Source organism: Lagenorhynchus albirostris, chromosome 10 (genome assembly GCF_949774975.1).
Source record: "Lagenorhynchus albirostris chromosome 10, mLagAlb1.1, whole genome shotgun sequence".
NCBI lineage: Eukaryota > Metazoa > Chordata > Mammalia > Artiodactyla > Delphinidae > Lagenorhynchus > Lagenorhynchus albirostris.
In genome coordinates this window covers 83,155,563-83,170,033 of record NC_083104.1, presented here as the reverse complement: position 1 = coordinate 83,170,033, position 14,471 = coordinate 83,155,563, and the positions used below count along the sequence as shown (strand labels likewise).

General features: G+C 41.1%; 4 non-coding genes across 4 annotated transcripts; 2 read left to right on the top strand and 2 right to left on the bottom strand.

Annotated features, from left to right (window-relative positions):
* Positions 1–465: 465 nt before the first annotated feature.
* On the top strand, positions 466–538 carry TRNAK-UUU (transfer RNA lysine (anticodon UUU)). Its single transcript has one exon. It is a non-coding gene; the product is annotated as a tRNA-Lys (tRNA).
* Positions 539–3,767: 3,229 nt separating this feature from the next.
* On the bottom strand, positions 3,768–3,840 carry TRNAK-UUU (transfer RNA lysine (anticodon UUU)). The gene has a single exon. It is a non-coding gene; the product is annotated as a tRNA-Lys (tRNA).
* A 1,852-nt stretch (positions 3,841–5,692) lies between these two features.
* Positions 5,693–5,764, bottom strand: TRNAM-CAU (transfer RNA methionine (anticodon CAU)). Its single transcript has one exon. It is a non-coding gene; the product is annotated as a tRNA-Met (tRNA).
* A 7,802-nt stretch (positions 5,765–13,566) lies between these two features.
* Positions 13,567–13,674, top strand: TRNAL-CAA (transfer RNA leucine (anticodon CAA)). The gene is made up of 2 exons: positions 13,567–13,604; positions 13,629–13,674. It is a non-coding gene; the product is annotated as a tRNA-Leu (tRNA).
* Positions 13,675–14,471: the final 797 nt, after the last annotated feature.

Here is a 14,471-nt window from a genome sequence, read left to right as displayed (position 1 = left end):
CCAGATTTGATTCTCCTGCATTAGGTCCAGGTTATGAACCTCATTTCTCTCCATCTTTTCATTCTTTGGTAGATTCTTCTCAGTTACTCCAGTCGTTCCTAAAAATGGTCATCTCCTCTGGGTTCCCCCACAGGTTGGTGAGGGAGCCTGTACATCTTCTCTTCAAACATATCTGAGAAGTAAATATGGTCTCCGAGGGTCCTTCTGCCCAGATCTGGGAATCCCCTTCGGCAATAATTGACTCTAGGAATAATCTTCATTCTCCCAGCAATTAAAAAGTGTGCTTGAACGTACAGTGCAGAGGTTAAATGTTCTGCTTGGTGAGTAAATGATTCAAGTGGTCGAGCCACACTTTTGGAAGACCTTAGTTTTTCTGAAGCCATGGATTACTCCAGTTCTTCCTGGGCATTGAAATTGCTAATGGAATTTGGTTACTTATAGCATGAATTAAAGTCTATACCAAGTACCTTGATGGCTCAGTTGGCAGAATGTCAGACTTTTAATCTGATGGCCCAGGGTTCAAGTCTCTGTTTAGGTGCTGTTTCCTGTGTTTTTCTTTTTTCTTTTTCTGTTTTCTTTTTCTTTTTCTTTTTTAGGCAACGCACATTGACGTATTTTGGAGAAAAGGGGGAAGGTTTATGTAATGTACTTTAAATGACTCAGAAAAATATAATATACATAGAGGAAATAATAAAAACAAATGGAGTAAAATGTTAAGAAAAGGTGAATCTCAGTAAAGGGTGTTCCCTCTAGTATTTTTATTTTTGCAACCTCTTGTAAGTTTGAAATTATTTCCAAATAACAATTTTACAGTTAAGTATATTAGTAAATGTAATTGTATAAACATCAAGAATCACCAGACTTTGAAATTTTAAACTACAAGTTCAGCAATTTTTACAGGTTGTATATGTCCAAATTTCAAAACATCCAAGTATAAAAGAAACCAGCACACTGTATATGTTTAGGTGTACTGTATAACTTATGTTAGCTAGCACCTAATAACAACAACATTATCAGGCTTTTTTTTTTTTAACCAACACAATAGGTTTTCATTTTTACATATAAAAATTAAACTACTTTAGAAAATTAGAGCTATGGAAGGTGTCAGCTCAAATGTCCATATTTTTACATGAATTGAAACATACTATCCCCGCTGCACACTTTGACACTCTGTGGTGACTCCATGATTTGGAGGAGAAACACAAAGTTACTTCTGTTGTTGCTACATAATGGGCAACAACAATATAACAATATCATCTATGTTAGATCACTAGTGGGTTTACTTTTTTATAATGCTTTACAAATAGTTTAAATTTTATATTAAATACAATAAAAATGGAATATGTTAGTAACATTGTCAGAGTAACTAATGACAGAGAAATGACCAGCGGCTCCCAAACTTTGAGGCATATTGAAATCACCTAGGTGGCGATTTTAAAAACCTACTGAAGCCTGGCTCCCACCCCCAGACATTTTAAAAGCACCCAGGTTAATCTAATGTGCATCAAAATTTGGGGACCATTGAGAGCTTTCCAAGGGCGGTTCCTGCACAAGCAACATCTCCATCACCTCAGTCAACAAATGAAAATTCCCACTGCAAGATCCTGGAATATTTCCAGAGCCAAATGCGCACATTTTGAACCGCCGCGCTGAGGGTAATTTCTCCAGAGAGAAGGCGGCCGTGGATTCCCATCTGTAGGCCTTTGCTTGCTTGGTGGACGCATTGATAAACCAACACGCAGGAATTCGACATAAAACAAAACAACAAAAAGAGAGAAACAAAGCAGCAAGATTCCCTTTCTGTGCAGTTAAAGACTGGGAACATCGCCTCTCCGCGGGGTAATCGAACCCCGGCCCCCTGTATGACAGGAAGGGATACTCACCACCGCGCTAACGAGGAAGACGTAACCATTGATTCGAAAGTGTCTCAACTGAAGAGACATTTACGCTTTGTGTCCTGAACTCTTTCTGGGCAGTGAATTCCTGGGAGTTTCACCAATCTTTACAATAAGAATCTGTTATAAGAATCTATAAAAGGGAATTCCCCACTTATCTAAATCTGAAAACGGCCCTGCAAAGGATTGCAACATTGCTATAGTTTAATCACTAATAGCCAAGAAATGTTCTTTAATAGGCATTAAACTTTAAAGCAAACAAACAAAAATCTCCCTCTGCTCCAAAGAACTTCCTTTCTTCTTCACCTCAAGCTTTTTCCTTATTTTATATTTACCTCAAGGGTCACCTTCCCCTGGGACTTTTTTTCACACCAGTGTGATTTAGATGTATTTCCTCTGTTTCACTTTGTCATGATAAGATCATATATAGATGTGTGAATTTCTATGTGGAATAAAGGTAAGGGCTTAGTCTTAAAATCTAGGTCTTAGATTTTTCAGGGTGGGCATTAAACGCATGTTTATTTTTGTGTAGCCTCTTGGTAGTAGAAATTCCACTGTTAGGAATAGTCCTCAGTAAAATTCCAGCTCAGTTCCATAGGTGGCTTTGCAGAGGACAGTCATTGTAGCAATTCCAGGCAGCAGAGAATTGAAGACAACTTGGATATCTAAAATGAATGTGCTACACAGAGAGAAAAACAGTAAGTTTTCTAGGGCTGCCAGAACAAATTACCACAAACTGGTTGGCTTAAAAACAACCGAAATTTACTCTCTCTCAGCTCTGAATACTAGGAGTCCAAAATTAAGATGTTGGCAGGGCCATGCTCTTTCTGAAGGTTCTCTGAAGAACTCCTTCCTTGCCTCTTCCTAGCTTCTGGTGGATCCCAGAAATCCTTGATTTTTTTTTGGCTGTAGCTGTATCATTCCAATCTTTGCTGCCTCCGTCCTCTTATGACTTTCTTCTTTCTCTCTGCATCTGTGACCTTTCTTATAAGGATACCAGTCATTGAATTTAGGTCCCACCCTAACCCAGTATGACCTCATCTTAATTTAACTAATTACTCCTGCAAAAACTTATTTCCAAGTAAGGTCACATTCAGAGGTTCTAGAAAGACACAAATTCCAGCTGACACTATTTAACCTACTAAAATTAAGTATGAAGGATGAAGTGTTATATGCATAAACATAGTTAACTGCACCAAAGTATGCATTAATAGCTGTAAAGGTACTGATTAAAACTGGTTGTGATGAGAGGGAAGGGAGGTGGAGAGGAAGAGTATACAATCTATGTTATTATTGTTCAGACTAAAGAAACAAAAGAGATTCTCTAAAGAAAGACAGGCACCAAATGCCTAAAAGGCAAATCTTCATGGTTCATGTTCTTTGATTGTCTGGTGAGAGCTTCCTGGCTCATGGACCACTGTCTTCTCACTGTTGCCTCACGTGGCAGAAGGGAGAAAGAGCTTTCTGGGGTCTCCTTTGAGAGGGCACTATTTCTATTTAGGAGGGATTAACTCATGACCTAATCACCTCTCAAAGATCCCACCTCCTAATACCATCACATCTAGTCGGGTCCATCCAAATTGCTCCCCTCCACTCCCAGATTAATGAATCATTTTAAGGGAACTTTAAATGGCTTACTTCTCAATAAATCTATTACTGGTTTATTATTTTTATATGATGCCCTTTTTCGATTCCTCTTAGAAACTTGGGGAAGTGTTTCTGTGAATATTTGAGAAAGGAAAATTAATGAAAAACTAAAAGGTAAACTATTTTAGGTCAGTGCCTTTCCCTAAATTGGCTGTTAAGGTTTCCCCACTTTCAGAGGCATTTCTAAATGGGCTCTGTTACCTGGAATGGAAAAGTAGTCTCTTTCGCCTGAACAGGGACTTGAACCCTGGACCCTCAGATTAAAAGTCTGATGCTCTACCGGCTGAGCTATTCAGGCTTCGTTAGAAGGTTTTTAACTCGTTATACAGAATGCCTAAGAATACCGAGGTGTGCTAGTGATGTTCATGATTTCGGAAATCACTTGGGTCTGCCAGGGGCGTTGATCGCGTACCCCCGACCCAGCGTTGCAACTGGCTTGACTGTATTGAAGATTCCATTTAACCCCCAAACTATTTCTTCGTTGCACAGACAATTATTGTGTAGCACTTATTGCAGGGGGAAAGTCGTGCTGAGAGTAGGGTGGGATCCGTTGGGGAGGGAATATTCCTGCAGTTAATGATTGCAGACAGAGCCCTTTGAGGCCGCACCCACTCATCAGAGGTGGCTTTAGAGCGGGCGCGCAGGCTCCTTCACCAGCAATGACTTCAGTAGGTGGGAAGAACTTCAGGAAAATCAAAAATTGGGTAAAGAATGAAGGTTATGTCACAAGGAGGAGGTTTATTTCCCTTTGTTTCCTCCAGTGTTTTCTTTCAGAGTTAGGGTCTCCTGGAATTTTAACGCCACAGCAAGAAACAACCTAACGCCCACTTCGAAGTGGTGCTTCCGTCCAGTAAAAGAGCTCCCTGAAAACCCACTTCTTCAAAATTTTCTTACATCTCACTTTTTCAGCACGCCCAGCTTTCCGCACCTTTCCTTCACACGCCTTTTCTTCACCCTCTCTCCAGTCTCCTTCCCCCTCTACTCTTCCCTTCGTCTCTCCAACCTCCCTCTTGCCAGTGTGGGGAGTCCACATTTGTCCCTGTCCTATTCCTTTACTTTTCAACTCCACATTTTATCTTGAGCTCCACTCTCTTTAAAGACAGGAAGGACCAGGCAGGTGGAACAGCATTCGCTGCCTCTGTCACGGCAGGTCTTCATTTGTTCATGAGACTGTTACCGAAAGTGGGATCCGGCTGTCCGCTGCTCTAATACTTGAGAGGCAAGCTTGGTGAAAAAGAAAGTTTGCTTTATTTCGGAGGCCAGCAACCAGGGGAGAGGGCGGACTCCTGTCCAAAGGCCGACTCCCCCCACTGACAATCAGTGGCCAAGAGCTTTCAAAGGCGGGTTTCAGGGGTGGATAGGCGGAGGGAGGGCTCTACATGCAGAAATAGCACTGTTAGCTCTGACAGTCATCTTGAAATTGGTCGTGGTTGGTCTGATCAGTGTCATCTTGATTGTTTTGAGTACAGCCAATCTTTAGTTCCAAGGCCGATTTTTTCCCATTTCTTTGAGGTCAGTTCTCAGAATTGTGGCAGCTTAGGTCGTGGCTACAGTCTGGTCATCAGGTAGTTAACTTCTTCCACCTGGTGGGGATTTCAGTATCTACAAGACAGCTCACAGGATGTGGCTCAGAATATTACCTATAGCCCTGAGGAGGAACTAAAGGGCATTGACTTTGCTCAATGACTAAACTATTATTATTTTGTCCTCTTTGACTGCTTTCCTTTGCTTCTGCATTTTCTCACTTCTCTGATTATACTTATTCTTTTGGCTAGTTTTTCTACAGATAAAAGGCAGGCGGGGGGCATGGGGAGGGGCGGGGAAGACCGAAGGGTCCTGCTCCATTTCAAGTCTTGTTAACACGTCTGCATAGGCAAAAATGCAGTGACAGGGTCACTGCACACAGACGATAATTAAGATGTTGCATTGTTTCCCAATATGTTGCGAGCTTTATAAACATTGATAAAGACACATTTTTGATTGACGTTAATTTTCATTAAGATCCAAAAGAAAACAAGAAATGTAAATCAGTAGTGTCACTGTCATGAGTGCTTGAATTTAGCTGCCTCTGCCTGGTGTTCTTATGGGAATCTTGGAGTTTGAGGAAGTGAATAACGTGTGTTGGTCCAATTTTGGAAAAAGAAAAGTCATAGCAGAGGATGGTTTCGATCCATCGACCTCTGGGTTATGGGCCCAGCACGCTTCCGCTGCGCCACTCTGCTCTTCGTACTTGACTATTTTCTTGTACCTTATCAATTTGTATACAGACTGATAGACGCTCAAGCCTGTCGATTCTTCCCTCTCCCCCTTTCCCACTAACTTCCTTCTTTCAGTCTGAGTTGGCCCCACATTTCCTTCTCAAGATTGCTGCCTACGAGCAAATCTCTAAGGCTTCTGCACTTTTGCAATTTACTCAAAAACCGAAGCTCTGAAACCCTTTCTCAGGAACTTGGTATTCAATCCGTTAGGGTCTCCTACACCGATTTCTAGGGATGAATTTAGAACTCAGACTTTTTTCCCCCGCGCCTCCCACAGCTCACTCCCAGACTCTGAAGTTGCGACGCCTTGGCTCTTCCCCCTCAATGGCAAGGCCGAGGACAGGGCAGGGGCATTGTACGCCCCTGGAGAAACTGAAGACGTGGTGGAAGAGAAGAAAAAGCAAATACTTCCGAGAATTGTCACTCGCAGAGCTGAGGGAGACGTGAAGCCCAAGGTGATCTACCCTAGCTGGATTCTTTGTTCACATCTCAGTCCACAGCCACCTGCTGCCTGCTTATTCAAAACCAGACTTCTCCCTTTTTATTTTCATGGTTATATGCCACATTCTTTTGTATGATTTGGATTGCTCTAATATATTTTTAAAATAAGTGTTGGACATCGAAGGTGCTACGGAGGAGGTGAAACTTTTAAGTGGATTTTTACAAAGACAGGTTATCAATACTCCAATCTCCTTAGGAACCAGAAATGATCATTTTCCAAGGGCAGAGAAAACTCGAGTTTCTTGAGATGAACCTAGCCAGCAATATTCAAAATCCAGAAGGGTGATTTTTGCTGCATAAGTCTACCTCAGGAGATGATTGATTGATTCCTTTTCTGAGCTGTTCTTTCCTTCTCAATTCCCCTCTGAATTCTGCAGGGCTCCGATTCTACTTTTTTTCATTTTCTCTGCTACAGAAGCCACAGACTTTGTCTTAACCTCCTAAGACCGCAGCCATGGAATCATCACTTCCTCAGATATTTTCATCCCCGGTAACCTCCCCAGCTACATTAACAGGATAAAACTACCACCTTCAAAAAGAGAACCATTGGCCCATGGTCTTGTAAGCCAGTAACTTTTAGTCCTGAGTGCTCTCCCAGGAAAACCTTGGAAGGAAGGTTTGGAAATTTGATGAGGTATGGTTGGGGTCCAGGCCTTGGCATTATTAGTGGCATTCTGTAAATCTCTTCAAAAGCTCAATGCAAATGTTCTTATTCCAGCAAAGTAAACTGAGTCCTTGAGGGTCACACCGTTTTTGTGGGCATTTATGTAGCTTTGGATTCTAGGGCATATAACACACACATTTCATTTCTATTGTTCATTCCTTATTGCCTCATCTTTAGCTTCAAATTTATCTTTCAATTTCTATTCATCTGCTTAAAGTTCTTATTTGAAAGGCCCATATTGCAGTCACAGTTCAGCTACAGGTTGGAGCGGCTAGAGGAGCTACAGATGATATTTCATCACCAGAGGGACCAAGCCAGTATCTCTCCCACAAGATTCTGAATATGATTTGTTCTCCTTAAATGGGCCAGATTCATGGGCCTGAGACCTATGCAGTCACGCAGCTCACTGCCCCCAAACCCACACTCAGAAGGGTCCTGCTCTTGGGGTTTAATGCTCTGCAATTGCCCTCTTGAAATTCTTAATAGTTTTACCTTTACACACGTTTCGTGAGGTCCAATAGGACATGCAGCATGTGCAGTTGTGGGGCTTTCGTTGAAGCCTTGGCTCTCACAGGTCCCGCCACCCAGAGATGAGTTTTCAGCGGCCAATGTACCCTTCAGCTGGCAACCTGCCCTACTATCCTTCCCCACCCCCCTCTCACACCTGCCTCAGCAGTAAGCCCCCTGGGAGGTCTAGGGAAGAGGTGGTTAAGCAGCATAACCCTGGTGCCTCTCGGGTGTGGCACAGTGCCTGTTGTCCCTGCCCCAGGCTGGCAGCCGGACAGTGCCAGGCTAAGTTGGGTGGGAGTCTTGGTGGGCGTGAACCTTTAACCCAGACTCATATGGGTATATTTTCATAATTTTAACAGCACTTTCTTCCTTCTTTTTGAACAAAGGGTCCTCATTTTCATTTTTCACTGGGTCCTGTAAGTTATGTCTCTGGTCCTGCTCCCCAAATTTCCATAGAGTCTGGTTCTCTTTCCTGCAAACCTCCCCCCCTCCCCCCCAGCTTCTTTACTATCTTTCTATCACCTTTGAAAAGTCAGGCCTGAATTCTCAAAGAGGGGGCCTGATGTCTTCACGGGAAGAATGCAGGATAAGCTACTCCCCACAGGACAGGCCAACAAATTGAGTGACGAGGTGTTGAGGCAAGGGGAGTGACTTTATTTGAGAAAGCTAAACAACAACAGCAAAGAAGAAAAAAGAGAAATCCAACTAACCAAGAAGATGGTGGACAAGTGCCCTTAAAAAACCATCTTAATATGGTTTTTAAAGGCACAGGCTTTTAAAGGCAGTGTGAGGGAGGGGCTCCAGGGTGTGTGATGAGCTTGTGCACAATTCTCAGACTGGTTGGCATCAAGGTGAAATTTTGAGCACCACACGTCTTCTGGTTTCAGTCAGTCTGGGGTCTCCATGCTGTGGTCAGCAGTTTTCATCTGGTGGGCGTCTGCTTCCTGTAGAAAGTTAGTAATGTGTGTCCGACCTTTACGTCTATCTTTCAGGGAGCTGGGAGTTCAGTGACTCTGCTATACGGCTGGTTTATAGTCTAAATTGTTACTAGTTTCCTGGACCAACAGCTATTCTTTGTGTCTATGTCTTCACAATTCCTAATCGTTAACTCTTGAGTCAACATTTTGAGACTCAGAGGAGGCCTGGGATGTTAAAGCAAAAAGCCTTTAACCTCAAAGGACAAGAGCACAGGGGCTTGTATATGGTTTCAAACCTTCATTTTGAAATCCCACTGCTTAATGCTGCTTAACCACTCCCCTGTAGTACTCCCTCATCAGATTTTTTTAAATGTGGTCATCTGGATTGAATTGTACTGAATTGACCTGGAAGTGTTTCCAGGGAGGAGACAAAGTAAAAACATTTAAAGGATACCAGTGAAGAATATCTTTAGGAACTAAAGGTAGAAAAGAACTTTTAATTAAAAGGGGAAAATCCAACAATAAAGACAAAGATGACAACTGTGACTATATTAAAATCAAGAACTTTTCATTAAAAATATTGCACTTCATGGGAGGGGTGGTGGTGGGATAAATTGGGAGATTGGGATTGACATATATACACTAATATGTATAAAATAGATAACTAATAAAAAAAATCACACATCATTCAACACTCAAGGGATGGGGATAAATAAAAAATTAGATACAAATGAAGAAAGTAAAAGTAGAAAAAATATAAGTGAATATTCCTGAGTCAATAAAACAGAGATTAATAGAAGAAAAATATGAAACACTAGTAAATGAGCATGAAAAAGGAGATTTAAAGTTCCAAACAAGAAATAGAGAAAACAGGATTAGAAGTTGCTCCTTGACTGGAGAATCAGCCAGTGATTGTTTATATTTAGTCTGTAGATTCTGGAGTTAAGATATCACATGATGGGTAGTCTTCCTGTTAGCATGAAAAGAGAGCACCATATCTATTAAAAGAGAAAAAATGTAATCTCTCTAAAGTTAGATGTTGAAGGGAAGCAGAATATGCCACCCCAAAATATGCCTCTTTGGCATGTGAATTATTTTGAGCTGAAGTCAATCAAGACCCAGGTGACTCAGGAAAAAAAATTTTTTTACCTCTCCCATAACTACCCAAAAGAGTTTTGATAGGGGGCCTGTACCAGAAAAAACAAACAAACAAATAAAACAACAAAAACAACAACAAAAAACTATTACCAGATGTAACTTTTCTATCTGAAAGACCTATCTGCATGGCAGGGCAAATTTCTAATTACCAAACTCCTCCTCTTCTTATCCTCCTGTGAACTACACACCTCCCCATTGAAGCCTCAGGCCCCTATCCCATTCCTGAGCTCAGGGTGGCATAAGCCTCAATTCGCCAATTTGCCCCTGAGCCTCATATCTTTGGGGCTCCCGTATGTATGAAATTAAATCAGCTTTTCTCCTGTTAACCTTTCCTATGTCACTTTAGTTACTAGACCAGCCAAAAAAAACTAGAAGAGAAGGGAAATTGTTTCTGCATAGTACAGTCAGCTCTCCATATCCCTGCATTCACATTTGCAAATTCCACCAAATTCTGATCGAAAATATTTGAAAAAAAATTTCAGCAAGTTCCAAAAAGCAAAATTGAAATTTGCCAAGTGCTGTTAACTATTTACATAGCATTTACATTGTATTTACAACTATTTACACACATTTACATTGTATTAGGTATTATGAGCAATCTAGAGATGATTTGAAGTATTAATATATGGAAGGGTGTGTATATGCAAATACCATGCCATTTTATATAAGGAACGTAAGCATTCTCGGATTTTGGTATCCTTAGGGGTCCTGGAACCAATCCCCCAAGGATACTGAGGGATGACTTTATTTGCATATAACCTACACTCATCCTCCCGTACACTTAAAATCATCTCTCGATTACTTATAATACCTAATACAATGTAAATGCTATGTAAATAGCTGCTGGTGCATGGCAAACTCAAAATTTGCTTTCTGGAACTTTCTGGAACTTTCTGGAAATTTTTTCCTAATATTTTTGAACCACCGTTGTTTGAATTCAAGGATTTCAGAACCTAGGGATACGGGAGGGTTGACTGTATCCCTGGGGGTGGAGCCCAGGCATCTGTGCTTTAACAATTGCTCCAGGTGATTCTTTCATATATTAAATGTACTGAATAAGAATCTGCATTTAACCAGATCACAAGGTGATTTGTAAGCTCATTAAAATGAGAGAAACACTGACCTACAAAACTTAAAAACAAAAAAAAGGTTACTGTTCCAAGATGCTTCAAGTAATATAACTTAGACTTGCAGATACTAATTCCACATTTATGTTTATTTCAGAAACTGTTCTTTTTTCAAGCCAATTTCTAACTTATTTTGAGTAAGTGGAACTCAGTTGCAGAAGTCTTTATTCCATTGATTTCTAGCTTATGAGAAAAGTCCATGACTTTGTGCAAATACTGCCATCACAGACTATCTTCTTTATGGCCTAAGCTGTCCCAGTCTCTCTGTTCAGGAGCTCTTAAAACAACCTCTTTCAAGTGCACACATACAGTTTGTGGAAAATGTATTTTTATTGCTCTTTCCCCTAAAAGACATCCTTACAAGTGAAAGCTTCAAAAAGTTCCCGGAAGGGATTAATATGGAGTTAATCAAACTGTGGAATCTCTAATGTGGAGTCTTTATTTCTCTGGTTTGCCAGATTTTGACCATTTTGATTGAGCTGCACATTGTATTGGGCTTGGGAAACAAAATTCACTTGCCTCTGGAGACCCTGCTGATTTGGAATTCCCTTCACGTTACATACACCTGATATTTTAAATAATCAAGTGGGGAGGGATAGAAGAAAGATTGGAAACAAAAGCAGGATAATACATTTGTTTTTATTCATCTTGGAAACACAAGAGTCCATTAGAAAGCATGTAAACTAAGGAAAGTATAAAAGATTTAAAAATGTTCCACCTGACTACAGCACTGTAATTAAATATTATACCCCCTCAGTTTTACAAATAGGTAAACTAAGACAAGAGTCAGAACTCAGGGACCTGATCAAACATGTCTCCATTTCCACTAACACTCTCCTAATTAGCTTACTGTTAGACGACTTCCATAAATTGTCATATGTGTCAGGAAAATGTGTCCAAGATTGTAAAATGAACAACAGAATTTACTGGGTCCTTGCGTTAGTGACGTACTGGGCATTAGTCTAGTAGACCAAGTAGGAATTATCTGATTTTATAGGGGTGTGCATCTCTGACTGACTTTCTATTTACTAGGCTATTCTGGAACTCTATGGTGGGAGAAGTTAACTCACAGAAAATTGATAATAATGCAACTGGTTCTTGTTTACATCAACACAAAGGATTTTGCTCAGTTGAGATACAATTTTACCCAATAGAAGAAATAAGTCCAATCTTAAGTTTTATGGCCCTACAGAATATTAACCAATTTTGCATCTGTTAGCACATTTATTTCAGCCTTTCAAATTGTGTGTTGTCTGTTCTTCATAATCTCCTTTGAAGCATTTTTAACAGCTTACTCATTGATTAGTGAGATATATGAAATCTTTGACACTGTGTTCATATTATATTGGTTTGAAAGTCAAGTTTTCAGCTTTTCATTGAATGATAACACCAATATGTTTGGGGGGTTCAAAAGAGGGAGAGAGAACTCCTGACTGGGATGTCGAGGGCTGAGTGACAGAGCACATGACCAAGGGAAAGGGGGAGCTGTTACGTTTGAAAGATTATTAATGGGCAGAAAAGGAGAACCCAGAGCACATTTTCTAAGTGTTTGGGAGGTAGGACACCATAGTTCAGAAAAGGCAATGGAGCAGGGAATTTGGGTTGTCGCAAAACTGTATAAATGCCAGAGGTTGTAAGTAGAACCTCGAGGGTGAATGGTCTCTTCAATGACTGCTCCTTGTCACATGGCTTGCTGCGGAAAGTACCTACATAAATTCTTTTTAATCCCCCAAGAATCTTGAGGTAGGGATTTCCCTCTAAATTTCCAGATGAAGGAAGTGTTCACAGATGGTCTCAATAATATAAAATATCACACATCACAGTTTTGTAAGTGATGAAGCTTGAATTCAAACATACACATCTGATTCAAGATTCTCATGTTTTCTACTCTTCCTGCATTGCCTTTAAAACTGTATTTTAGGTTCTCTGCATGAAGACCAAAAATGAAGCAAAAGAAAACAACTCACCCCTGATCATTGTGCACACAAAATTGGATCTTTCAATAGCTGTTTTGCCAGTTCATACATATGTGTTTGGGTTGTTTTTCTGTAGGGAATGAAAAGTTTCTGAAGGCTATTAATTTGGGAGACTAACTAAAGACTACTATGGGACAGAATGGAAAGAAAACATTGGATGAACCTCTCTCTTTAACCAAAGCAGGAGGGATTTTAACAACAACAAAAACATTTTTTAAAACTCAGTAGAGATTTTAAACCAAGACCAAGACCTAATTTGAGTCCTCCATGCTCTATATTTCTCTTATTATGTGTCCTATAATAAACCACGTCCTGCTTCTTCACTTCACGTCCCTTCTTTCACGCAGGTGGAAAGAATGGAAGAGGGAAGATAAATTAGAGGGAGAGAAAAATGGCAACGGAAGGAAAGGGAGGAGAGAAGAGCAGAGAGGAGAAGGGAGTGGACCCTTGCAGGAACTGTTAAGATGCTGGAAATACTATTGTACAGGGAATCTTTAAGTCCCACTCACAGGCCCAGTCTCCACTAATAAAAACTTAAGATAAAATACTGTGTGATACTGTGAGCAGCGGGGAAAGCTCCTGAAAGCCGGTAGTTGAAACATGGGCCAATAAAATCTATATCCCAAGTCCCCTACTCCTTAAGGTCGGTCTTGTAACCGTGGTCAGCAGGGGTGGAGTGAGAGAAAGAGACTCAAAGTAGGTGATGTGGGCTCCCGGTTTTCAGAGCAGCATCAGTTCTGTCACCCAGCGCACGTCCTCACCGTAAAACTCCTCCTTTCCTGTCTTTCGGTTTTGCAGATAGTGCTTGGTTTGCTCCTGTAATTTCTAAAAACGACTGGTTCCTCTTCTTCCTGGATGGAACAGTCTTCGATCATTGACAGAATTATTACCGCTGAGGATCTGGTGCTGTCGTGTCAGGATGGCCGAGTGGTCTAAGGCGCCAGACTCAAGCTTGTGTCTTCCCTCTCTTGGGGCTTCTGGTCTCCGCATGGAGGCGTGGGTTCGAATCCCACTTCTGACAGGATTCAGTTTTTGTTCTCGGCAGGCACACTCACCTTTCAGCCTTTTAAAAATCTCACTCTTGCCCTTCCACCTTGGTTCCCCCTGGCACTTGAGCATCATCCTCGCTTATTCCGTAGTTCGGCCCTTTCTGCCTCTAAAGACACCCCTCCACCAGCGTCTCCCGAACCTACAGTCAAGCCTTTGACAAATGAAAATTCCCAATTAGAGAACATGGAGTACTGGGCACATTTTAAAAATCTTAGCGCCACCGATGATGACCCTCTCTTCCCGAGAGAAGCCGGCAGTGCATTTCCAGCAGAAGGTCGTGCCTTGCTATGTCAGCCTGTTGATCTTAACGAAACCCAGGAACTTGACTCAAAAACAAACAAAACAAAACAAAAATACAAAGTAACCAGGAAGACCTCCCTTTCCCGGAGAGACCCACTAGCTGTGGGCAGGAGGAAAACGTTATACTGGCTGCCTCGCTGTTGGCAAATCAAAGGCCAATCTCCTGCATGACCACACCAGCCAGAAGGACCCAGACTTTCTCTAGTGGTAGCTCAGCTTAAGGGTCTCCCACACAAAGTCCTAGACTTTTCCAGTGCAGAAATTATTGGAAAATTCACAGCTTTTCCCCGTAGAGAGGAATTGAAAGAAACAAAATGGAAACAATCATACAATTGTTAAAATCAATTTGCAGTCTTTGTATTTTTGTATTAATGAGAAAAATATACAAATGAGTAAGTATATACAGTTTCTGGTTTTGCCTTTTACATTTAAAAACAACATCACAATGCCTTATTTTACCATCTCCCA